This window comes from Cavia porcellus, unplaced genomic scaffold, assembly GCF_034190915.1.
Source record: "Cavia porcellus strain 051 isolate PalLab524CR breed Dunkin Hartley unplaced genomic scaffold, mCavPor4.1 scaffold_1, whole genome shotgun sequence".
NCBI classification, from domain to species: domain Eukaryota; kingdom Metazoa; phylum Chordata; class Mammalia; order Rodentia; family Caviidae; genus Cavia; species Cavia porcellus.
The window spans coordinates 133,536,074-133,562,486 of NW_026947484.1; the positions used below are offsets into that span (position 1 = coordinate 133,536,074).

General features: G+C 41.9%; 1 long non-coding RNA gene across 2 annotated transcripts in view; it reads right to left on the reverse strand.

Moving 5' to 3' along the window:
- Nucleotides 1-10,721: 10,721 nt before the first annotated feature.
- Nucleotides 10,722-26,413, reverse strand: part of LOC106025476 (uncharacterized) — a 134,935-nt gene continuing 119,243 nt past the window's right edge. Inside the window, exons 6-9 of one of the 2 annotated variants that reach the window (XR_010039864.1) lie at nt 25,716-25,936; nt 22,685-22,732; nt 21,678-21,799; nt 10,722-16,241 (exon numbers count right to left, since the gene is read on the reverse strand). This is a non-coding gene — a long non-coding RNA (uncharacterized LOC106025476). The remainder of the gene's footprint in view (nt 16,242-21,677; nt 21,800-22,684; nt 22,733-25,715; nt 25,937-26,413) is intronic. The other variant, XR_001199077.3, reaches the window with a different exon arrangement.

Genomic DNA, 26,413 nt, shown 5'->3' on the forward strand with positions numbered 1-26,413 from the left:
GCAGTGAAATGTAGACCCAAAGGTTGGAAGGGAATTGTCAGCTTCAGGACAGGGGTTCTGTCTGAGGAGAGCTGGCGGGTTCAGAAATGGGAAGCACTGAAAAGGAAACTTCCAAGTATTTCCATAACTTTTACTCGTTAGACATTTCTCGTTTTCTTTAAAAAGCAAACAAGTAATAGGTAACTGGGTGTTTTTTACCATCAAGAGCAAGGACTATTGAACGAGTCCACAGGGGTTAGGATACCGACCGTTCCTCTTACCAACGGCATAATCCTAGCAAGTTATTGAACTGCTTGGTGCTTCAATTTTCTCATTTTTAAAATGGAGAGGATAATAGAAGATATCATATAAGGCTGTGGTGGAGATGACATGATTTCGCTTATTCATTCATTGAGTATCTACTGAGGGCCACCTATATACCAGACATAAGTGGCAGGGACACAGCAATGATCAGTGCACACAAAAAGCTGTAGCGGGGGGGCAATAAGAGGCTAAATAAAACAAAACATAGTATGTTAGATAGGGATGAGTACTAAGGAGAAAAAAACAAAGCAAAAGAGAAGGAAAGGGTCAAGGAGGTTGGATGTTTTAGGCTGAGCAGCCATGAAAGGGCTCGCTGAGAAGGTGACTTTTTCAGGTGAAGTTCAAAGCAGGAGGTCACTGTCAAGTCCCTGACATCCATGAAATCTGTCTAATCTCTATGCTAATAATAAAGCTTTTTAAATGGCTAAGCAGAAGAGTATATGGACATATTGAAATGAGTGGAAAAAAATAGCAGACTCTTCATAGCAGTTTAGAAACGCTGGCCAAGGAGTGTGGGCGGGGGGTGGGGAGATGACAACAAAATTCAGCCACAAGGCGACTAATTCAAAAGTAATTTGTATTTTAAAGAAAAAAGCACATTAAATAAAGAGTTACAGTCATCTTTAAAACTGGGAAGAGAAAACTACTGAATATGTAGAGTTGGGAATGGATAACTGTTCAATATAGAGAGCAAAAATGTAGATGGGAGAAAAATTTTATGTTGCAGTCTTGTTAAGTAGGAAAGAAGGATAGAAAATCTAATGAGAGATAAAATTGAACAGGACAGTGAAAGAGATATAGAGAGGGAACCATAGATTTGGGCGAGCTGACATATCCAAAAATAGGTAGAGAAAGAAAATATAAAATGACAGAAACACAAAAAGATGCAGCAAGAAAAATGCAGAGAGCAAATTTCATGGTATATACTAATCTCATCTTTTGGCTCCTGTGATGTAATCAGTGAAAACTAAAATTATCCCGGGCATGGTGGTACACACCTGTAATCCCAGCACTCTGGGAGCTAAAGATCACAAATTTGAGCCCAGTCCAGATAACTTAGTGAAATCTTACTTTAAAAAGAACATGTGCAGAAAGGGGTAGCTCAGTCTGAAGGCCGAGGTTCAATCCCTAATGCCATAAGAAATTAAAACTGTAATTAACACTGTGTTTTATGCTGTTTAGCATGTAGTGTTATCTATGGTGTAATGTTTGGTGTTGATTCTTTACTGGAAGAATAAATAGAATTAAGAACAAAGGGGAGTCTGGTTCCTGCGGAACACTCTGAGGTCCTTTCTTCAAGGAGCATGCTGGAATGTCCTCAGGAAGTCCTTGTGCTGTCTGCAACTAGGAGAGTCCAAATTGGACTCACACTGAAGGAGGACCTTTTTCCCCATTCCTAAAATATACTCAAGTCAATCAGTTTAGACAATGAAAAATTTAGGAGCTTGAAAAATAAGAGCATTTTACCCTTCAAAAACCACAGGACATTTGTCTAGTTTTTGAACCGATCAAGCCCTTGTCTTACTGAAAGCAGATCAACAAAACCACAGACCGGTTTGGTCAGGCAATTGCCTAAGAGATTCTGAGTTTCAGACTAATAAGATTAAAGCACAGATCTTCATTCCACCACCAAGTAGCTCAACAGAAAATATCACAGCATAAGTTGCGGTTAACAGGGGTGAAAGAGTAAAGGTCGAGTGTCCTGTGGAAGATTCCTATATCAAAGAGCCAAAATGGAAATTCAGGCTGAATGTAAAATGGGAAACATGGGAAGGGAGCCCTGCAGGATGTTTCAGGAGTATGTTCCAATCCTGCTTAGGTGAGCTCAGAGTGGGGCCCAGAGGAACCATGAGTAGGTAGTGAACAGCATCCCAAGAGAAGAAGTCATATAGAATCAAGGCCTGCTTTTCAAGAAGAGACAATTCAGGAGAAGGTGGAGCATCAAGAAACATGGCGGGGAGTAGGAGGTGGGTACTCCCATGATCCTCTGGGGCACATAAATAGACAACCTTTCAGTGGTCTTTGAATTGTTCATATTCTTAGGTCCAAAAATATTTGTATTTAGTATTTTATCTTAAGGAAATAAATAACACAGTCAAAATTACACAAAAGACACAGCTAAATAAATCATGGCACATATTCAAGTGTTACTACGCCATCATTAAAATAGTGTTAAAAATTTCAAGCAGTGTATGGGCACTCCTGGTTAAATGTAATTACCTATACCCATTTGGAAAACCCTACAAAATTCTATGAATAAAATAAAAATTGACAAATCTCACAAAGCTTCAAGAACAGGACAGAAGATAACAGCACATTTGATAGGCTAGGCTAGCAAAACTTTAGAAACCTGAAAGTAAACAACAGAGTTGACATACCAAAAACATGACCACCAAGTGTTCAGGGGACAGGTAGCCATGTAGGAACTAAACAGGAAGGCAATTTGCTTTCTCAGAAGCTCAGAAAGTCTCGGGAAGGTGAGGCTGAAAGAAAATGGATTATTTGAGAGTCCATAGGAAGCATCTATACCCAAGATATAATTTTTTCCCAACTGTGGGTCCATTTCTTCTCCCCCTCCTACCCTGCAGGAGCCCTCGATGACCTTACCAGGCACAGAGAGGACGAGGACATTTACACTTTCTTTTTTTTTTTTTATTTTACAAACAATCTGCATAATATACTACTTATTGTCAGAAAACATTTTAAATTATATAATGAGCACATACTTCTATAATAAGCCAAACTTTAATTGTGGCGAAAGGAGTAAAATTAAAAAGTCCTTCTTTGCCTATCCTTTCCTCTGTTGAGATAAATCCAATTTAAAGTTGCTTTGTTAGCTAATATAGTTTAAATATTTTAAGAAAATAAAAAAAACAAAATAGGAAAAAAAAAGTGAGATAAAAACCAGCCCACCATTTTGTTAAATCAGAAAAAGGGCAGAGATTAACACTTTCTTGGAGAGCCCAAGAGACTCTCTTCTATGGAGGAAGAAAAGGCTGACAAGGAAAAGGAGAGAGGAAATGAATTCTGTGTTATTTTTAAAGATATTTGGCTAACAGAGGTCTCTCAAATTAGTAACATTGTTCCATCATTAAAGAAACAACTTTTGGTGCAAAAATAAAACTGAAGAAATAATGAATAGTTCAACACTTTCCCTGTGATTCATACATTTGCCCATTAGGCTTTGACTTCCTGGGTTTTTTTTTTTTTTTTTTAATAAAAACTCTGAATGTTTCATCGGGACCATTTTTGTCATTAACAATTTATCTTTGCAAGTGGCTAAGTGTGAGAGAGAGAGAGAAAGAGAAAAGAAAAGTGAGACCTAGAGATTTTTTTTTCAAATCATCAATTTATGGTGAAAAGATTTGCTATTTCTACTTTAATAATTAGATTTGGGATTGTACTCAGCCTTTGTTTTGTCTCCACAGTAAAATCATAGCTCTTCTTGTCTTATGCAAATATGTGGATTTGCTTTCAGCTGTCACTGCTGGCTGTCTATGCTGAAATATCTTGCCAAGGTGAACAATCGTCATTAAATTAAGAATTTCCAAGCTCTTTTATGCACCTAAGGAAACACACCATATATTAAGTGAGGGTTTGATACGTCTCTTACACAGGTTATGCAGCCTATTTCTTAAACCAAATGAGCAAATTGAAAAACACTTTAATTTGCCAAGGGAGTCCCAAAGACTTCTGCACTTAAATCATGGCATTTTGTTAAGAGGAACTGTGGGACAGACATAGAAAAAATACCTCATTATATGGTGAGCTATATGTTAGAAGATCATTTTTTAATAATGTTCCTGGGAAATGTTTTAATACACTCAAAGACCTTGAAAGACTACAGAAGATGGAGAATGATTCACCTGAAATATTGCTGATAGCTTTGTCTTGAACATAAAACAAATCCAGCCAGGGGAATTGTGGGACTTGTTAAATGTGTTTTGGTTGTATCAGAAGGCCGCAGATCTACTCTCAGAAAATCTGCAACAGTAAAATCACCAAGATTGCACTGTGGTTCATTTGGTGAGTTTTGTCTCAGATTTTCTGAGGTGACAAGGTTTATTGTCATCTGATGCACTAAATTTAAAACTCTTTTCTTTGAGATTTGTTGCACATACCATGCTTCTGAGGTTTCACATGCAAGCACAGGAGATGGGGGCTGTGCTTTCAGGGTTCTGTAGGTGGCATGCGCTGGGTCACACTTCATTTTGAGGGAAATCAACCCCTACCCTAATCATTTCCTCTTCACTCTCTTTTACCCTAGGTTAGTGGAATTTCTTTGTCCCCTCTTTCTTTGGTACCTAATAAGAGATGGCTTTTTGTAAGATAATCTAAGTCTGGGAAGGGGATAAGAGACTCTTTGGTCTAATAAGATGCAAGAGAATATAAATGACATTAAATACAATCTACTCCGGGCTGGGGATTTAGCTCAGCAACATAGTGCCTGCCTTGCAAGCACATGGTCGTGAGTTCAATCCCAGTACTGATTTAAAAAAAAAAAAAAAAAAATATATATATATATATATATATATATATAATCTACTCATTGTTCAGCTACTCCATTCTGGGGCCAGATCTCTGTGGTGACCTCTGCTCTGCCTTCGTCCAGCCTTGAGGTCTGAAGCTCCCTCCAGCCCAGTACCAACCCCGCTTCAGGACAGTTTTACTGAAAATGACCAATAGCTGGGGCTAGAGCCTAAGGAAGGTGAGACACTGAGAGCTAAATGGGCATGAGAGGGTATGGCCTGAATGAGGGGTGATCCTAAAGTATCCAGCTGAGCACCTATGATCAGAGTCCTGCCCTTGTGTACACAGGAACTGTCAAGATTAAGAGCAAATGGGCCACTACTGGACTTCCAAATAGCACCTGGAGGTACTGTGTCAGATGGATAAGAGCACAGGTCTGCCTCAATGCGCCACAGGTCTGTGTGCCTGTTTAACCAGCTAATAGGAAAGCTTTCTGTTGTGGTTTCCTGGACTCTGTGCCCTCCTCTCTCATTCCACAAGGGATGCAATGGCACAATCCAAGTCACTTCAAGCAATATCAGACAGTACAAGCAAGCAAAAAAGAAAAATTACATATTCTGAAATCTCAGTACTCTTCAAAAATGTAACACTTTGGTATACAGACTACCATATTCTTTCCAATAAAAATGGGTCTGGAATCAGCCAGGAGAACTGGAAGTCCATACTGGAGTTAGCAGGACGAGCTCCCAGAAAGATGTCACTAACTGAACAACGGAACTGGTGAGTTTCCTAAGATATTCAATTACTGTGAAGGGGATTTTACAGTTCTAACGTTGGAAAGAATTAGAACTACGTACATAGCACACCAACACAAATAGGAGGAGTCTTATTAACTCAAGAGGGAAATGTTACACAAATGATATAACACATGATTCAGATGGAGGCTGTATGCTGAGAATATAAGAAAACACTTTTTTGTACTATTTTTAAATTAGTGTAGATTTATAGGAAGTCACAAAGAGTATAGAAAGGTTCTCCCATACCTGACTCCAAAGGTTACATTTTACATGAGAATAACATCAGTGTAGAAACTGACATTCGTACTGCCTATGTATAGCTTTATGTCACTTTATCATTCTTCTAGTCATGTGACCGCCAGAGCACTCAAGATACAGTGCTGTTTCGTCGTGACATGATGTCCTTCCTACTACCCTTTAGAGTCACGTTCCCATCCCGCCATCCCTAACATTACCCTAGCAACCATTAATCTGTTCTCCATCCCTATAATTTTGTAATTTTGAAACTATCAAATGAATAGATAGAAACATGATGTGGTCCTTTGAGACCAGTGTAATGTCCTTGAAATCCACCTAGTTGTTATTTGTACTAAGAGTTTCTTCCTTTCTATTGTTGAACAATATTGCAACTAAATTTTGTCTCAAACGAAAATAGTGATGTGAAACCTGGCCATAATCTGGTAATAGCAATAATAATTCTGATAGCTAACAATGACTGTATTCTTAAAATTCGTCAGAGGACTCAAGCATTTCTTACATTATCTCACTCAATCCTCACTAACAATTACTTTGTTTGTTTTGAGACAGGGTCTTGCTATGTAGAGCAGGTTGGCCTTATACTCACTGTGTAATCCAGGCTGGGTGTGGGCCAGCAATCTTCCTGGTTCAGCCTCTCAAATATTGGGATTATAGGCATATACTACCACGCCCGGCATCAGTAAGTTTTGCAAGCAAGGAAACTGAAGATCACAGAGAAGTAGCTTGCTTAGGGTTGAACACTTAATAAATTCCTTCTGTTTCACAGTTTAACCTCTTAACCCACTTACAATAAAGACTGCACATTTTTTGAACTTTTGAATTAAACTTGTATACTTACCTAGAAAGGTTCAAGGAACAAAGATTTGAAGAGAAAAAAATTTCATTGTGTTCTGCTGTTAGACATTCCAAAAAAATAGAAGAGGAGTAATTGAAGGGTTAATCTACATGAGGCATGTTCTATATGAGTACCCAGGGCTCTGGCTGTCCACTCCTCAGGAGTGGACTCTTCCTAAAGCCTCAGAAATCCGTATTTTGGGATTGGGTCACTAAAATAAGATTTAGTTTTATAATCTATATAGACTGACTTATAAATGGCTTCTTATTTTACAGTATATACCAAAAAATCTCAAGGACCCTCTGTTAAGTAGGAACCATTAAGATGATGTAAATGACCCAGTAAAGATTTACTATGAACAGAAATACAGACATTAAACCTAGAGTCAATTTGAGATGGATACCTTTAGGTCCTAAATATGCCTGAATGGTTTTTACAAAGCCTTGTAAAATTCTTATTGTCATAAACAAGTAGCCACCTGTTCTGACAATAGAATTAATTTACTGACTTTCCAAAACCAGAGGAAGAATTAATGGGTTTCTAACAGGAGTTTCAGAGGAAGAGCACTGTGAGAGAGATGTGTGTGCTTGAGCCTTTGTGTCTCCTCGTGCTCTTCCTTGGGGGAGGCAGGATGGTCCAGGCCCCAGGTACTTGCCTCACTGGGATCCATCCCTGGCTCCCATGCACCTTCTCTGACCCCTCTCTGTAGAGCAGACTGCTGATTGCTGTCATTGGCATTGGGAACAACTCCTGTGCAGGGAAACGGCTTTCCTTTGGGGGGACAACTCTGCTGATGGCTGCAACAAGCCCATAGGAATGACAAGTGATGAAAAGCCAAACCCTGCTCAGTGTCCTTGAGGGTTGCTCACTGGTGAGGAAATTCTCATTCTAGCAATGAAAGTAGGAATAGCAATTCAATCACAAGATGCTTACCTGTCAAGAACTTGATGTGTAGGGGCTGGGGATTTAGCTCAGTGGCATAAGCGCCTGCCTTGCAAGCAGGCAGTCGTGAGTTCAATCCCTCGTACCGATAAAAAAAAAAAAAAAAAAAAAAAAGAACTTGATGTGTTTAATCTCCTTTAACCCTTAGAACACTCCTGTATCCACCAGATCATTCCCACGGATAGCTGGAAAAGGAGCGCTGAGCCATCACATGGCTTGTCCATGGACACACAGCTAGTGGGCCATAGTGGTGCTGGAGCTACCAGGCAGGCTGACTTTCTAAAGGAACAGTGCCTCAGTCACCAAATAGCTCATGAAAGAAGGCTCCTTTTTTAGTATCACAACTGGGAAATGAACAAGGGATGGGAAGAATGACGCTTGGCAGTTCCTTGATGAATAATGGCAGTAACCACTAAGCAGTGATCATTAATGGCTTCTAACATTTCAAGTGGACCCAACTATGCATTAGGCTGTTCTGTGGCCACCATGAAGTGTTCACTGAAAAATAGAACCTGAACCAGCTTAAACATCCAGATCTCAGTAATACACACAAATAGAAATACAAGGGTCAGAGTAACATGTTAGCATAACCACAGATGAAATGGACACAGTCCAGATTGTGGGACATTTTTTAGGTCATACAATCTGGTGTTTTCAACAGAAAAACTGTAAGAAAAAGAAGATATAGAGAGAAAATTTATAAATTAAAAGACAGGAGAGATATTAAGCAATAACATTGTATAGATTTCATTTGGATCCAAATTCACACAAATAAAGCATTTTTTAAAGGCTATTTATTGAATCACTGGGGAGACACCAATACTGACCAGGTTTCTGGTTCTCTTGAGGACAGTTTTTGGGATGTGATGAGTGGAACTGAGTCATGACTTTTTTTTTTTTTTTGTCTTTTTCGTTTTTATCGGTACCAGGGATCGAACTCACGACCGCATACTTGCAAGGCAGGTGCTTATACCGCTGAGCTAAATCCCCAGCCCCCTGAGTCATGACTTTTAAAGGGAGCCTTGGAGATATATGCTGAAATCCTCACAGCTAGTACAAGGACTGGGGTTCACCCTCAAATAACCTGTGGGAGCAGGAGAGTGAACAAAGGTCCAGGGTAAATGTGATAGGCCACAAATTCACAGTTGTTGAACTGTGATGGACAAGGGCCTTTACTGTGCTGTTTTGTCTTGTCTATTTTTATAAATGTTTAAAATTGTCCATAATTAAAAGAAAAATGTCAGGCATGGTGGCACACACTTGCAGTTCCAGTACTGAGAAGTGTGAGGCGGGAGGATCCCTGGAGCCTGGGAGTGGGTGACCAGGCTTAAAAAAACAGTTCTCAGAAGGTACAGCCATGAATGAATGAAGAAAAAGGAAAAAATTCAGGCAAGCATACTATCTCAGGACCCAAGAAAGAAATGCTTCAGGAAGGAGGCCACAGCCAGCTGGTCAGATAGTCTGATGGGGCAGGCAGCCCAGTGCCAAGGGTGATGCGAGGCATGTGGAGGAAGGACACATGTATCTCCGTTCTCCATTGCGGAGTACAAAACTCCCTGATAGTCCAGAGGGTGTCCCGGGGCCAGAGTTTCCCCTCATCTCTTCCCTCCTCAGCCTCCTCCTTGCTTACTCCAGACCTTCAGCAGCCCTCTTTGAAAGTGGGCCTCCGAGCCTGAGACAGGTCAGGGAGCCTGCTTCCTCCCCCGTGTGCTGGGACAGGGTTCAGCTTCACAGAGCCTGTTGTCATGGGGCCAGAAGGGGCGAATGAGCTAAGCCACTGTAAGCCAGGCAAATTTAGTTCCCAGAATCCAGACCTAGGTTACTGATTTGCTAATTATGATCATGTGATTTGCTAATTATGACCTCGTATTTGTTTCATGAAGGGTACTTCAATTAGGTTTTAGGTTTCGGTGGTGATTTTTGTTTTGTTACTAGAAACCAGTCTTCTGGGGAAGATGTTAACTGTGTGACCACAGTTTGTCAACCCCTGCTGTGTGCCCTTAAGTGTGATCTCTTTCTTCCCCACCTCTTTGCCTGTCCTTGTCTTCTCTGTCCCTCTTCTCTTTCCTCCACTTCCTCCTGTGTCTCTCACCCTGACTCTGCAGCATAGGTAGGGAGCACGGGTTTCAGGTGAAGGAACCTTCAGGTAGTCTGAGTTGGTGCCTAGCACTCTCTGTTTTCCAGGTTCTGACCAGATTAATTCAGCCCCTGATTCCTAACACTTTGGTGCACTGTTCTCATCTGTCCTAGACACCAGTCTATTTTTTGTTTATCATCTTGCCCTTTAATTTGAATGCCAGTAACAGCCCTGGCTTCCCTTCAGCTTGGCCTCTGTCTGTCTTCCACTAATACCCCCATGGACCAGTTGGCCTTCACTGGGGGGCAGCTCCATCTCTCCTTTCCCAGCCTGGGAGGCCACACAATTGCTGAGAAACCCCTGGAGGCCAGTGCCTGTGATGCATAGGAAAAATGTATGTCATTTCTCCATTCTGGCCTTATAAAGGTTCCTGAGGACCACCAGCAGATTCACTCTCTTGCCTCTGTGGAGACAACAAAGCAATGGATAAGAAATTATTCTTAGCCTCCTGTTTGGCTCCTTTCTGTAACCGTCTGCCTCCTGTCTGTTTTCTTCCCCATGGGCTCCCACAGGAGCACCTGTGTAGCTGTGCCTTTTTATATAGGCTGCTCTAGGACCTCAAGGGAGGTCACACACACCCCTCTCCTAGTGAGGTGCCACACACATGTACACAATCACATCCACACCCTGCCACAGGTAACCAGGTGTTGTATGCAAGTTGTAATTGCTTAATTAAAAAAGAACTTTAGCAGGACTCAAGGGTTTCCTTCTGATTGTTTTACATTTTCATCATGTAGATTCTTAATCTTTGCTTCTGTGTTGACAAATTGATTATTCAAGCTATAAAGGATGCTGGTCCTCTATTCTGGCATAACTATTAGCTGTTGTCTTTTTCTTCATATGCACTCTTGTGTTTTGTCTAAATTCTGGCTTTAAGTAACTCCCAGTTTAAACTGTTTTATTTTTCTTGTATTGTTGCATTGTGCTCTTCTGCTTGGGCTGAATCCAGAAAATATAGGAAACTGAACTAACAACTCTCTCAAGAAATTAGTTTTTATAGTTGGATTCTTTTGTAGCAAGATACAGAGACTCATTCAAGTTGCCCCACGAGAAATAGTACTCAAAGTAAAGATACACACGGAATAAATTCCAGCCTTCTCCACACTCCCATCTCAGTCCATGCATTTGCTTCCTTCTCTTTCTCCCACTGGTTAGCTTAGAAATTCTACTGCTTCATCACTTCATGCAGTCCAACGCACATGGTAGCCTCAAGGGACACAATTCCACTGTAAATGTTGTTTCAAATACCACTCCATCCATCCAATTCCAATTCCCCAGAGCTAGGACTAGCCATGCACATCTTTTCATCATGGTTGCTGGCCAGTCTGTAATCTGGTGGCCTTGAGTCTGGCATTCCACGCATCCAATCACATGTAGTATAGATGATGTGGGTGGATTCCTTTATAGGCAAAACATGGCCAGCTAAGAAGCAGAGGCTATGACAGCCAGGAAATTTCCTTAAAAGGGATTGTGAGCAGGCAGGCACCAATAGATATTTCTAGCACATTGATTAACAGTCTCATCAGTTATGGCTCAGAGAATTAAAAAGTTAAAATAGATGTTATAAATTCAATTCACTAAAATTCATGTTTCATATTTACCAGTAGTCCCCTCAGTCATGCAGTGGGTATTTTTGGACAAAATATGCCTAAATATCTGGCATATCCATCACAAACTATAAGTAGCAAGATTAGACAAAGAAGAACTAATAGAGACAGATACTAATAGCAAATGAGAGTCAATACCCAAGAGGTTGACAAGACAGAAAATCTATGAAAAGCAGACACAAGAACTCAAATAGCACAGTAGTCTGGGACCACTTAAGACGTAGGTTAAAAACAGCTCTATGTACTTCCACGGTCCTCTAGGGCATTGCTGTCTGCAGCCTCTTTAAGGGTAGCTAATGTTCACATGGCAAACCTTGAGTATATAAGGAAAGACTAAAGGTTAAATTGTGTTTAGAATATCTACCTCATGAAAGAATGGAGTTGCAGAATGCATTTACGAAAAATTTTCATACACATTTAAAAATTAGCACTTGAGTGAGTAAACACTCGACTTTTCAAAGCAAGCCATTTGCTAAGTGTTCCAGAAGAGCTGCAGTCACATCAGTGTTCTAATTTTCATATTGGCCATCAGGAGTGAGGGTGGTTAAATGCTTTTTCTCCTCAAAATTGCCAGGAGAGGGTCATCTTCTTAACTCTCTCAAAGCCAAGAAAGGTAACACTAAAAGAAAGGCATGACAGCCAAATGCTTGTGCTTTGCAGTGAAGCTGATGGCTTTTTGAATCTTGGAGCCTCGAGCAATCTCTAGACTTGCCTTTTCTTCCCTTTCCACATCAGGAAAATGAGCAAAGTCATAGGTATCTCCCAAAGTTGTGAGAATGTAATGTTCACTGGCATTGTTTGCTATGTTTACATAGTCCTCTAAATAAGTAAAATACATCCACTTACTTTTAATTTATATCATCTCAACTTTTTTTTCTGACTAGAGCAAAGCTCATAATATCTCAGTTTGAATCAGTTTCAGATTAGCCAAGGAATCAATAGTTTTCCTGAGAGGACAGCGAATGGCAACTAGGAAGGAAAATGATCTGGTATCTGAACATGAGGACATAGATTTGTTGATATGCTTGTTGTAGAAAAATAAAGAGAGAATAAATGTTATTTAACAGTGAGAAGGGGACAGAGGACATGCCAGCAGAGACGTGGGAAACAATGTTCGCTGATCTCAAAAACATTCCTCATGTTATTGCCTTAGTTAAGTTATAATTTGTAAAATGTTCTCACGTGGACAATTAAGAGAATTTCAGTCTGTGTGACTTTTCCTCTTTTGTACCATTTTGCTGTCCTGTTGTAGATAGCTAGATTCAAAGTTCCAAAAGTCACCATGAAAGAGTAAGGGTGACCGTGCTGTTACCAGAATTGTTGAAATCTTAAGTTAAAAAGTACCTCAGTTGTGTGGTCCGCCTTCCTAGGAATTCAATTACTTCAGTTATTTTCTTCAAATAACCATTATTACATTTCTTTTAAAAGTAAACAACTTTCCCAGAATCCCTGGTAGATGAGAGAAAAATTTAGCTGTCAGTTGTAGGGTGAAGACATCAAATTCACAAACAGAAAATTGAAAGAAAGAGGGCATATGTATTTCATGCTCTTTGCTAGACCTGCTATAATAATGTGCATTGAACAAACATCAAAATCACACATGTGTCAGTGGCTTCTGTCGCTCTATGCATGCTTCATCAAACTAAAATAAAAAATTCTACTTCTGAACTATCCCAGAAGCTTGGCAATCTTCAGTCGCTGGCTAGACATATGGACCCATTAATAATGTGGGGGTTTTATTTGGAGATTGTTCCACTTTTTTAAAAAGGAGTTAAACATTTTCCTCATGTACCAGGGATTTAGGTTTATTTGTTTTTAATAAAAATGGTGTTGGCATCAATAAATCACTATTGTTTCATTCCAAGTTCTCAAAAATCATGATAAAAGAATGCCACCACATTCATCTACTAAGTTAATATAACAGAATTTTTGCAAACAAGGCACGGCATCCTGTTTATGCACCTGATTAAACAATAGTTAAATCTTCTTTCTGGGCATCAGCCAGTGGAACCTAGCTCAATTCTTACAAAGAATCCTGGGGATGGAAAAGCGATTTCAAATTGTATGACAGCCCCAGTCACTTGGTTGTTGATTTGCTTTTTGAGCACTTTGTTGAGAAGCACTTTTGGACCGGATCCTTCTTCCTCAGGAAAGAGTTCTGCGATTAATTAATGATGCCTGCCTTAGGTACAGGACAGGTGAATGATAGTAAGTTTGCCATTTGGATTTTTTTATTGTTGTTGTTTCCACCATTTTGGGTATCTTTAACAGTGAAAAATTCAGCATTAATGGTTTCTGGAAAGTCCATTATTACATAGTATTTTGGAATTTTATTGCAAGGTAAGTTTTTATAGATTAGAGGAAAAATTACTACAGCAGATTTATTTTGTTGCATAACAATTACCCAAAACTCTTGACTTAAAATAACAATTTCCTTATAGCTATGGAGTGTGTGGGTCAGAAATTAGGGAACTGTAGTATAGATAGCTTGTCTTTTTCCACAGCTTAGTTGTTGGCACTCAGACAGTGGGTGATTCAGTGGAAAAGGTCAGAAGCTAACTGAAGGCTTGCTTGCCCTCGTGTCTGTGAACTGATGATGGTTGCCAGCAGGGACTTCTCTGCCTCAGCCAAAACACCTACACACCTGCTTCCTCACATCCAGTGGCCAGGTTCCCAGAGAACTAAGAGGAAGCTATGTTCCTTTTATGCTTGGGATCACATGGTATCACTTGCACCATGATCAAACATATTCCCAGATTCAACCGGAGGGAAGACAGTCCCTACCTCTCAATGGGAGGACTGCCAAAGTCAAATTGTAAGAAGAATGTGTAGGATAGGAGATACCCGCACACTCATTTCCAGATAGTACAATCTGCCGCAGGCAGTTGGTGAATGAGCCAGCTGCCTCATCTCAGTACATTCTGCAGTTTCTTCTGCTCCCTCAATTATTACTTGCTTAGAGTAATAAAAGCTTGATTGATTTGTAAAAGATGATTAACAGTGAAGATGACACTTTAAGGAAATGTTAATTTTCTTAAATCATTGTGTGACTATAAACCAGTAACCAGTAAACCAGTAACAGGGAAATATAGTTCAGAAAAAAGTCATTTGTCCTTCTATACATTTAAATCATGGCAAATGTGAGGTCTCAATGATTTCTGGGTGTTTGTTTCCCTGGATGATATAATAATGGTGACAGACCAGATATAACCATTTGACTTAGAGGTTTTAGCTTTGACACTGGCATTCTTTGCTGTGGGGACTGCCCTATGTATTATAGGATATTTAATAGCAACTCTGGTCTCAACTCCTCCTCTCAGTCATGAAAACCCAAAATGTCTCCAAACGTTGCCAAATTTCCCATGGGGGACAAATCTATCCCAAGCTGAGAACTGCTGATTTAACTTTAATGTATGGAGCTGAAAAATATTTTCCCAGCCTACTCTTAAAAGATTTTCATAGATGAACAAAAAGGCCACATAGACAGGTGATACAGGAGCCTCAGCCTGTTCCATTCATAACAACACTTATTTTCTAGTAAACTCAATCTTTCCTGTGTTGAAAATATGGAAAGGCAAAAGCCCTCCTCTTCCAACAAGACTAAGATTATCAGGCAGAACCATTTAAGGGTGAATGGGGCTCTGGGCTGGGCATAGCTGAGCACCCTCTTCTCCACTGCCCACCTTTCACAGCCAGCCCCTCCCCATCCCACAGAGAAGGTGTGAGTGGAAAATGTGTCTCTCCTAAGAAGTGGGGAGGCACTTTATTTCTTGCATTCACAATTTAGAGAAGGCTGAAAATATGCACTGGGGAGTGTGAAAACAAGGGACAGTTTCTGCCCTGGGGCCTCCAGCATCTAAGCTACAAGGTGCAGGACAGAGTGCAAAATCACTGCATGAACTTTGGGTGGAGGAAGGTACAAAAAAATGAAAACTGAATACATTTATTCAGCAGTGTGCAGACTTGCTTGAATTTAAGGATTGGGTGGCAATAGGGATGGTGTGGACAATGGTTCACATTTATAGGTAAGTAGATATTCTTTAATTTCTCTTTTTCTGTACATAGAATTGAACTCAAGGCCTCACACATGCAAAGCAAACTCTCTACCACTGAGCTACATCCTCCAATTCCCTTTTATTTTACTTTATTTTGAGACAGAGGCTCATTAAATTGTTCAGGCCGGCCTTGAACTTTGAAATGTCCTTGTCTCAGACTCTTTAGTAGTACAGGTATGTACTACTACACTCACGTTAGATAAATGGTTTCTGAATGCAAATTATTAGTTATATATTTTAATAAGAATCTCTTTATTTGCCATTATAAAAACTGAATGCAAATTATTTGAGATCAGTAACACATTTCTCAAAGGAAAATAATGTCCTATATGCTAGATTTGGAAAGATCTTTTGGCGAAAGCCTATTTAACTCCTTCGGTGAAGTGTTTAAGTACCTATAACATATTTCTAGGAAAAGTTGTATGTACATTTCCAATATAGGAAGCTAGAACCTAGTCTCCCCTCACCGTAACCAGTCAGCAGGCCTTTTCTAATTCCTCTGCAGTTCAACCAACTATCCCTAGAAGGTTCCAGTTAAATGTAGGTGCCAAGGGTTCAAAAAAAAATAAAAGAAAAAGGGTTCCTGTGTAAGGAGCCTAGCTGTGTCCTTCCCTTCCTGTCCACAGCCTGGGACATTAGGAGAACAGACTGGCTTCAGCCTGGTGGTGACATGTCTGAGTTTGGGCTGCCCTAGGGAAGTGGGGAGGGAGACAGATCTGCGAACTTCTCCTTGGGTTCTGTTGCTGTCAGAACCTTTGAGTAGTATTGTGGTCCTTTTAAGTAGCTGACTACAGCAGAACAGGAGAAGCTTCATCACTTCTTCCAGGTTTCCAGTCCCTGAAAGACAACAAACATTCATGGAAAGCTGTTTTAGGTAGAAGAGGAGAACCCATGCTTCAATCGTTGTCATTACCCACTCCTTACAACCTGTGGAGAATGAGAGAAGCATCATTACAAAGTTCAAGCTGGGTCTTTGGGTGTTGCAGCTTGAAAAGTTACTTATACACTAGCAGGTGAGCTACCCCAGAGATCACAGAAGAGACAGACCCACAGATCTAAATAAGGTGTGTCAATAACGTGGTTTATTGATTTACAGTAAGAAGCCAGGGGGAAAGAAACAAAGTAGGCTAACGCCTTTAGGGTAGTGTGCTAGGTGGAAGTGCCATTATGGGTGGTGAACTCCCGCCCTCACTGCTACCAGCCTTGACTTACTAGCTAATCACAGAACCAGCATTGAGCCTTGTGAGTTTATTGTCCGTATTAACTTGTTTAGGCCACAGTATGCTAATATTTGGTTAAATATTATCCTAAGTATTTCTGGGAAGGTAATTTTTGGACAGGATTACGATTTGGAGTAGACATAAGTAAAGCAGTTTGCCCTCCATAATATGGGTGGGCCTCATCCAATCAGCTGAACCGAGTCCAGTCAGTCTCCTGGCATAATTCCCTCTCAGGGAGGGCTGCCAATAGACTGAATTGGATACTTCCCTAGGCCTGACAGCCTACCCCACAAAATTTGAATTTGCCAGCTTCCACAAATGCATGAGCCAATTTCTTAAAATCTCTCTTCCCGTAGTCTATTTGCTTTCCTCTGATGTCACAATCCTCCCTGCCTATCCCCAGCCATTTGGACAAGTCCAGCACATCAAATTCCCTCTCTGCGGTCATGGTGTTAGGGTGGAGCTTTAAGGGACAGACATAAAGGGGAAGGGCAGCCTGCCTAATGTTGTGGGGCTGGCTTTCGGGAGGGAGGTGTGTTTTATGAAAGGACCTCTGCCCGGGTGCAGAGGTTCATAGAGGCCAGGCTGAAGAAGAGGCACCTGCTAGATGGCCAATTCAGGGGAACGTGCCTGGGGCAAAGGGGACAAATGTTCTTCTCATTCTCAAAACCAAACTTGACTACATTAACAACACATTTTGAGTTTTTTCTTGGGCTAGCTCTTCCTCCCTTCAGCTGTAAGAAAAAAGAAAGACAAAGACACTCAAAGCTAATAGCTTAGACTCCACAAGTCAAATGTGAGATTCCCCTGCAGGTTGAGGAAAGATAAGCTCAAAGGAGCAGGGAGGCAGCACAGCTCCATAACAAGCTGCAGGTGGCTGTGGTGGCCTCCCCGGACCCATGCTGACTCCATTCCTGTCTAGAGGACCTAGGCCTGCCAGTTCCCCTCCCGTGCTGAGTGGAGCCCCATGCTGGTACTGTTAGTCACACATTATCACTGCCTGCTTCTCTGGGCCTGTGCCCCACTGCCTGTGGTTTATCTAAGGTTAAGGAACAGGCATTGCCTGTCCCTTTGCACAACAGACAGCTTTCAAGAAAATATTTGTGAAGTGAGTGAATCAGTGGCTTAGGCCTGGACCAACCTGGATACATGAGATGCAGGACCCAGAGATGGGAGGCACCGGCAGAGTCAAAGCCAACTGTGGGGGGAGGAACCCAGAGAAACACACTGACACCACACAGGAAACAGCTACTTCTTAGGAATATGCCCGGCATGCTTATTAGGTTGGAGGCCACCTCTACTGAAAGTAAAAATTTGTGTCTCGTAGACAGAGAGTCAGACGATCTTATTAAACACCCAAATGTCAGATTTCAAATATTTACACGCTATCTTGCCATAGAACATGTTTTCCACCAGGAAAACCAGCGAAACTCCATTCTAGCACGCATGCTGTTGCCAGAGCAAGACTCCCGCAGCCTGCTCAGCAGCCTAGCATCTGTTTACTGTTTGTATCACAGCACTTTTGAGACTCTGTTGAAAGGAGACCATCTTCTCCCTAAATTTGCATACCGTTATTGGGGACAGTGATTGTAGCCCATCCTCCCTCTAGTGGTCTCCCATTACCTTTGACAAAACTACCCCCTTAGCCCGCCTCCACCTGCCTCTGCCTCACTTCTTCACGCTCTGGGAGACCTGCTCCCAGGGCTCTGCTCGCCTTCCCACGCCCCACACACACCCCGTGCTTTCCCACCTTTGAACTTGGAGTCAGAGGTCCTGCAGGCCCTTTAAGGTGCCCCGGGGACAGGAGCTGGGCCGTCCCAGCCCACGCACAGCCAGGGCAGTAAAAGTCCAGGGAGCGGCCCCAACCTGTTCCGCAGCCCAGTCGCAGGCCCGCCCACCGTCACCGCTTTGGGCAGCACAGGCTTCCGACTTGCAGCTCTTTTGGATCCTTCCCTGCACCTGCAAATTCTGCTGCACCGGACTCCCTTCCCCACCGCGGTTCATACCTCTGAAAAACTTACTTTAGTTCTTTTTAAATTGTTTTTCTCCCCGTGTGCGGTAGTGCACAGAGGTAGGAGGATCTCTGTGGGTTCAAGATCAGCCTGAACTACATACAGAGATTTTGTCTCAAAAAAAAAAGATACATGCCTGCAGCCTGCAATACATAAGGAATATATTCATCATGGCGTGTGGTTATACATACACGCTGCATCTTGATCCTCTTCACTTTCCCTTCCTTCCCTCGCATTTCCTTATCCTCAGAACCCCTTTCCATCTCCACAAAGTCTATTTCCCTGTGTCCCATCATCTTTTGTTTTGCTCTTTAAATTACTTATGCTTTAGGTTTCTTATATAAGAGAAACTGAAAATCTAACCTCTGTGTCTGATTTACTGTGCTTAGCATTGTGAACTGACGGTGAATCTATTTTCCTACAAATGACTCCAATTTATCCTTCTTTATGAATACTTTTATGACTGAATAAATAAATGTATATCACACTTTCTTCCTCCATTCATCTGTCGATGGGCTGGAAGGATTTGACCCCAGAAGGATGTTTTCTGTCTCGTCATTCAGTAAAAATATAAATCAAAGCTGGGACTGTAACTCGGTAGAATGGTTGTCCAGCATGTGTGAGACCTTGGATTCAAGGTCCCTGGGAGGACTGAAAGTAATTATGCATCTTTGCTGTGGCGTCTGGAAAGCAGGGCAGCCAGTAGGCCAGGTCCTGCCTCAGGAGTTCAATCTTGGCAGGCAGCAGACACTTACTTAAAGAAGTGCCTCTGCAGGGGGCTCCAGACCAGCACTGCACTGGTGTCCTCAGGTCAGAAGTAAACTGCTAAGAGGGGCCTGAAGGACAAGTTTTGGTGATATCTAAGGAGAGAAAAGTCTGTGCCACTGTAGGGACCAGAAGAAAGAGGGACCAGTCTGATGGTCTGGGAATCATGTTACTCAGGCAGCTGGGCCCTGGAGTCCTTGCAGAGGTGATAAAGGTGGACAACTACAGAGATCAGGAAGATGATGGTTCTTGGCAGCCAAGGAAGGGGAGCCAAGTCTCCCCTGAGAGGAGGAGAGGCCATGGAAGGTTGTGTGTGTGTGTGTCTATGTCTGTGTCTGTGTCTGTGTCTGTGTCTGTGTCTGTGTCTGTCTGTTGCAAGGTTCTGGTGGCCTTTCCTCAGGCCCAGACAGCCCTCTGGCTGCTACCTCTCACTCTAGCCCTTGAAGCTTTTTTTTAGTCTAAGCTTTATAGAATCATAGATGTGATGCACTTTTATCTTTCTCTCCCTTTCTTTTGTCACTGAACATCAACCAATACCTCAAAAACAACTTGTCCAAGTCTGAGATCAGCCCCTCCAGGATCCCACAGCACCGACAGTGGGCAGGGGCCCTCCTAGCTCCTTGTTGCCCCTCCCCACAAGCACACTGCCCTCACTGTTTCAGGAGCTGATATTTACTTTTTAAAGCTACTAACCTGTAGGAGAAACCAGAAAAGGATGCTTCAGTAACCCAAGGTGTGGGTGGGTCCTGGGTGGCATGAGAAAGGGCACAGCACCTTCTATTTGCCATTCCTGCCCACCTCCTGCCTCCCCGGGCCACATGTCTACCTTCTCTTTTATCCCTTGGGATGGGTTTGGCTTCATAACTTTCCAAACCTTACTTTTGCACACATAGAAGTTGACAGGCTTTTTGTCTACTAAGCATAGAAACAATGACATTTTACAGCATGTCCCAGCACATGTGTGCATATGTACATGCAAGCACACACATGCATGCATGTATGAGCAAAACAAATTTCGTGGAGCAATATTATACATTCTACATATCCAGCATTCTAATCCAGTATATTTCTTTTTAAAATTAAAAAATCGTTTTGCAGTACCAAGTACTGAACCCAGGGCCTTCACCATTGAGCTACATCCCCAGGTCCCTACTTAAATGTATTTTTTGTTTTGAGATAGGGTCTTAAACTCTCTAAATTTTCCAGACTGGGCTTGAATTTATAATCATCCTCCATTAGTGTCCCACAGTGATGGGATTATAGAAGTGTCCCATTGTGCCCAGCTTCTTTCTTTCTTTTTTTTTACTTGTACCAGGGATCGAACTCATGACCACGCGCTTGCAAGGCAGGCACTTATGCCACTGAGCTAAGTCCCCAGCCCCTTTCTTTCTTTCTTAAATTCTTTCTTTCTTTCTTTTTTTTATTGGTACCGGAGATCAAACTCATGACTGACTGCTTGCAAGGCAGGCGCTTATGCTGCTGAGCTAAATCCCCAGCCCCCCTTTCTTTCTTTTTTGAATGTTAGTCATGACCTATCAAATTGAAGTCAGTATCCACTAATGAACTGTAACCTATTGAAAAGCACCGCTCAGCAGTAGGACAGGCTGAGAACTTTGCTAAGAGAACCTTTCTCCAGCCAAGACAACTGAGGCAGGATCTCATGATCAAAGTGTGCTCTTATCTGAAAGGTTATTTTGAGTGTTGTGTTGCTTCCTAGACCTTAGCTGACTTAGCAACATCCCCATTTGGTGAGTACCTCCAATAATATGGATCCTAGAAAAATGTTAGGCCTGAGTGTTTTTCCAACCATGATTTGCTATTAAGTGAGAACAACAGCACAGAAGAAAGGAAGCAGGCCAAATTGCCTCTACCTGATAACAACAACAATGGTAATAATAATGATAATACCAACAGCTATAAGCTTGGTTAGATAATGTTTGTGTTGGATTTTTTCTCACTCAGTCCTTACCACAACCTCTGAGTTCAGCACCACAGCATAGAGGGCCTGCCGAAGAGACTGTCCTAGTTAGAGGCCACGTTAAGATTAGTTTGGGTCTCTTGGAGATCAGAGCCTTGGTCTCCCCAAACCCAAGTATTTTAGGTACCTCCACTCATGCAAAGGCAGCAGGGAGACTTGTCACTTCTAATTTGATTGAGGGTGTGTATTCCATACTTTGCTTGTCTCAGGGCCACACTGGGGTCCCTGTTGTTTCATTCTCAGCAGGTTCACAAAGGCCTGGAAATGGTGAAAGAGACTTCAATTATGACCCACTTACCTCTGACTGAGGCAGAGGGTCTCAATGTAAACACGTTAGTGTGGCAACATGAAGTTCAAGTGTGTGCACAGGGGTTGGGGTCAGGGAGCTCAGCACAATGAGAAGTTGTCTTCTGGTGGATCCTGTGGGGCAGGAATGAACTGATGCAGCTGAGGAGGGTAGGTGATAGGGAAGATCCTCCCAGGAAAGGGGCGTAAAGGCTGGAGAGCAGCTTCCTGGGTCTATAAATGAGGGATTGTTCTGGACTAGGTTTCTCAGGCCCTGCAGCATTCCACAGAGATGCCTTGAGGCTCTTCTTGCATGGCTTTATGGTTAACCACAGCTGTTCCCACTTCTGTTTGGGGGAAGGGAGCCAGACTCTGCTACTTAAAAAGTAGGTTGAGGGCATCCGACAAATCCCAGTCAAATACTCTGCAAAATACTTGACCAACACTCCTCAGAACTGTCCAGGTCAAAGCAAGGAAAGTCTGAAGAATCATCACAGTCTAGAGGAGCCTAAAGGGACATGATATCTAAATGTATGAGGACTTGTTAATAATAATGTATCAATATTCACTCATTGTGGCATATATACTAATATAAGATGTTAATAAAGGCTGAAGCTGTAAGGGGGAATGGGAGGTGTCTACTGACTGCAAATTTTCTACAAATTCAAATTATTCTTTTTTTTTTTTTTTTTTTTTTTTTTGTCTTTTTCATTTTTGTCTTTTTCATTTTTATCGGTACCAGGGATTGAACTCACGACCGCCTGCTTGCAAGGCAGGTGCTTATGCCGCTGAGCTAAATCCCCAGCCCCTTTTCAAATTATTCTTAACATTTAAAAGTTTGTTAAAAAGAAGGAGTACTCGGAAGCCCTTCCCAGGGCTGACAGTCTGGGTGCAGCCTGTTCAAATTAGCCTGGACTGGGTGATCTCAAAGAGGCAGAGTTTCTAGGTTCCGAGCATAGAGTCCAGAGGTTTGGGCAACCTTGCAACTCAAGATGTCACAGTGAAATGTGATGATTTTACCTTGATTTTGAGATCCTGTCCTTGGTGTCTGACCAGACAGGAGACAACCTTCAAGAACGGAGGCTAAGTGTTACAGAATCATCACTGTGATGCATGCCATCACCATCTTCCTCACATCCCACCCCACCATTGAATATCGACCAGTACCTCAAAACCAAGTTGTCTAAAACTGAGCTTAGGGTTCACTCCACCTCCTCACCCTGGGCCTGCTCATTCTCCCATGGCCTGACTATGCCTCACCCTTCTCCAGTCACCCCCAAAGCCTTCCTCCCTCTCCTCTCCCGTTCTCATTTGGGTGTAACAGTTGGAGGGCTCCCCAGGCTTGATGTGGCTGGCATCCTCTTCACCATCCTCACTGCTACTGTCCTAACTCAGCCTCTTCCCACTAGGTCTCGTTGGTCCACCTACAACCTTCTAACCCACAATTAGGAAAAAAAAAAAACCCACAAACCCCACAAAAACCTATGCTGAAATATTTCAGGCAAGCCAAAATGTTGCATCACAGATAATGCAGTAAACCTACCACCAACCATAAGACACAAAGCCTTACTGATGAAACTAAAGCTCTCTGTGTCCTGCTTTTGGCATATCCCCCACTTTCCAATCTCTCCCTTCTCATTCTCAAGTGACTTATTTTTATTTTTTCCTTTTCAGTGTTAACCACCCTGAGCACTCAGTTTAGTGCTGTAGTTCAGTACTCAAATTCCTCCAGTAACTTTGCTCTTTTTTAAAAAAATACATTTTATTACGTTTATCTGCCTAAGCAAATTCTCTTCTATTTCTAGTAGTTTCCATGAACAAATTTTGAATTTTACTGAAAGCTGTCTCACTGTCAGCTGGATACTTCTGTAGTTTTTCTCCTCTAATCTGTTAATGGGGTGTTTTACAGAACAAGGTATCGTTGCATTCCTGGGCAGAGTTTTAATCAGGTGATTAACAGGATCTGATTTACATTCTGTAAAGTTCACCCTGGCCATTGTGTGGAGAATGCATTGCAGGGAGCAAAGGTGAAAAGAGAAAGATTAGCCAGAGGGCTGTGACAGTCCTCACAGGGCAAGGACAGGGAGAGTAGAAATGGAGCTAAGTGGGAGGATTAGAAAGATATTTTGGAGATAAAACTGACAGAACTCATTGAAGGGTTAGAGAAAAAAGGAAGTTTTGAGAATGACTGCTAGGTTCCTGGTTTGAGCAAGTAGATGGACCCGTATTATTTAATGGAGAACCTAAGAATTAAGTCCGGGAGAAGAGAAATCAAGTTTCTGTTTTAGACATGTTAGGAGTCAGATGGCATTCGGACACCTAGGTTCAGATACTGAGGAGAAAATTAGCTATCTGAGGAAGTCTGGGGACAAGTCGGAGCTGATGATCTAGATTAGGGAGTTTGAAACCACGGCTACAGATGTGAACAGCCAGGGAAAGGGTGAGACAGAGACCAGGACCCAGGGCCACACTCGGGGAGTCCTGGTATTGGTCAGCAGCAAGCCAAGGGCCAGCAAAAAGGACTAGAGACAAGCAAGGTTACAGGGTGGGAAGGGTAGGAAGAGAAGACCAGAGGGGAGAACGGCAAAGATAGGAATGGCCCGGGTGTGGTTGGCCAATGGTGCGAATGGTCCGTGGTGTGAAAGCTCTTGGGAGAAAGACGGTGATGAGGGCAGAAAGGGGGTTAGCAATGAACATTTCCTGATTTTGTTATTGTGTGTGGTCAATATGTGAGTGAAAAACCAAGGACTATTGCACGCATACTGGATAAAACAAACATGTGCTCAGCCCCTTGTCTGAATTTCTGGAGGAAGAAAGGGTGACTTTGTAAACGCCTACATGAAAGAATACCTCTGGATTTACCTCCGGTCACTGGGTCCCAAGACTCTTGTGGCTGTGACATATCATATTTACTTTGATTTTGCCATCTCTTAAACTTGACTCAAGGAGTTATAAATTCTAGTTTCACACACACTGGTCTCATTCTACTTATGACGTATCCTGAAAGACTGCAGGGTTCACAGCAAGGAGCACTATTTACCCCTGCCCTGAAGGCCCATTTAAAAAATGAAACTGAGTTTCAATTACTTTCATTCAGACAGTTTCACAACATATCCTTTGAGATTACATTTACACCTGACATTGGGAGTCCTTGTTACAGGATGCCAAGACAATCACTGGCACAGCTTGAAGATATACATGCAGGTTACTGGGAGCCGGAGGCCAACCTTGCCTTAACTGGGTGGCGCTCAGGTTTCTGCCTTAGGATTTATGTTTGGTGGAGAAAGTGGTAAGGTTCTCCTCTCATCTATGCTCATTTTTAGTTGTTCCAATTTCAACAAGCCCTCCCTTCTTAACCAACTAAGATGATTCTCAACAAAGGTAATTTTCTGCTTCTCTGGTTCAATTCAATTTATCTTTTTAAGAGCAATTAGTACCCCTTTAGAGTTCCTTTTTGCCTGACTAATTATGCTTTAGTTCAAGAGCTGAAGCTTTTCTCTATCCTTTTAGACAACTGCAATAATATCTAGTTAACATCCAGGCCAGACCAAAAAATGCACGTTTTCGATAACATTGTCATCTTATTTTTAAGTATTTAAACTTCCACCAGTGGGAGAAAAAAAGGGAATCCATTTTTATTTTAAGGCATTCCCAACAAGGGTACACTTCTAATTAACTGAGCATCGGAGGAATTGAAAACTAGTACAACTAGAGTATTTAAATATGCATTAAGAAAAATTCCACTATTCACTTGAAACTAGTTGGTAAGCCCATATTATCAGAAATATCATGGAGCTTGTATTTTTCCTTTGTAAACCAACACTACTTGTTTACTTAAGTGCAGTAAAAGAATCTGAGCTCGGCAACATGCTGATCCGATTAGACAGATCTTTATACATTGTGGACAGTTTTAAAGGAGGTCTGGGTTTTTCTGGAAAATAGTTGGCTTTGGGATGCTGTTTGTTTCCAGGATAGAAAACAGTTGCAAAGGAATCACAGTATTTTAGAGCTCTAATCATCTTAGAACAGAGTTACCCATGGTTTTACTCACCCACATACTCTCCGGTGGCAAAGGCAGGATCTGGAAAGGTGGTAATTTATTCCCAGCTCTTTGGACTTCCCGTTAGAGTGATGGTTCTTGACCATGCAGCACATTTGAATTAACTGGAGATTTAAAGCAAACAAAAGCAAAAACCTCCTCCAAGGACACAGATTTAATTGGCTGAGAAGCTCTCTGGGTGCTGAAATTTTCAAACACTGGCTTTCCTCACTCTGGGTAGTAAAAGGAGAGAAAAGGGCAACTGAGTTGCAAGGTATATACTACAGATTTACAAGAGGCAGGCAGGCCTCTGACCCAGCTGACCCCTCCTATTACTGGCACAAATTCCTGAGTTAGAGGAGACTTACTGAAATTTGTCCCCCAGATTCCTTTTTGATTTACATCATATAGCATTCTTTTCTTCAGTGGAAAGACCTGGAACTGATTTCATCTTGGCTCCTAGACTAGTGCATTCATTTGGGAAACAGAATGGCCTTGCAGAAATATAGAGGTTGCAGGAGCCAAAGAATCATCTCACTTCCTAGGAGCCAATTAGGATTTCTGAATGGGGAAATTCCAATTAAAAAAAAAGTAAAGCACTTAGAAGAGTTAAACACTGAGGATTACTCTGGCACATTGCCCACTGAATTTGTCAGGGGAGAAACTGCAGGGCTGTTAGGCACCAAGCTGGGGGCAGCAGTTTGACACAG